The sequence below is a fragment of the Schistocerca serialis genome, chromosome 1 (assembly GCF_023864345.2).
Source record: "Schistocerca serialis cubense isolate TAMUIC-IGC-003099 chromosome 1, iqSchSeri2.2, whole genome shotgun sequence".
Taxonomy (NCBI): Eukaryota; Metazoa; Arthropoda; class Insecta; order Orthoptera; family Acrididae; genus Schistocerca; species Schistocerca serialis.
The window spans coordinates 1,144,293,832-1,144,294,479 of record NC_064638.1 but is presented as its reverse complement, the minus strand read 5'-3'; the positions used below and the strand labels follow the sequence as shown (position 1 = coordinate 1,144,294,479).

At 45.8% G+C, this 648-nt stretch overlaps 1 non-coding gene across 1 annotated transcript; it reads left to right on the top strand.

Moving 5' to 3' along the window:
* Positions 1-274: 274 nt before the first annotated feature.
* Trnas-cga (transfer RNA serine (anticodon CGA)) lies at positions 275-349 on the top strand. Its single transcript has one exon. It is a non-coding gene; the product is annotated as a tRNA-Ser (tRNA).
* Positions 350-648: the final 299 nt, after the last annotated feature.

Genomic DNA, 648 nt, shown 5'->3' with positions numbered 1-648 from the left:
GGGGACTGATGACCACAGATGTCAAGTCCCATAGAGCTCAGAGCCATTTTTTTTTTAATCTGCCAGGAAGTTTCATATCAGCGCACACTCCGCTGTAGAGTGAAAATTTCATTCTAGAAACATCCCCCAGGCTGTGGCTAAGCCATGTCTCCGCAATATCCTTTCTTTCAGGAGTGCTAGTTCTGCAAGGTTCGCAGGAGAGCTTCTGTAAAGTTTGGAAGGTAGGAGACGAGGTACTGGCAGAAGTAAAGCTGTGAGGACGGGGCATGAGTCGTGCTTGGGTGGCTCAGTTGGTAGAGCACTTGCCCGCGAAAGGCAAAGGTCCCGAGTTCGAGTCTCGGCCCGGCACACAGTTTTGATCTGCCAGGAAGTTTCATATCAGCGCACACTCCGCTGCAGAGTGAAATCTCATTCTGGATCGCTCCATCTGTCAAACGGTAACAACTTTTTCAGCAGTGAAATGTTGCTCATTTTCTTTACTATGATATATGACATATGCTAAAACCTAACCTCCAATGTGGAAACTGTGAACTGTGTTGCTATGTGACCGTTTTCGCGGGAACAGTGTTATTGTGACCACGAATATTAACAGTAGATGGACTGTCTAACTTCGCAATTGGCAAATTATAGCAAATGGAATGTTAATTT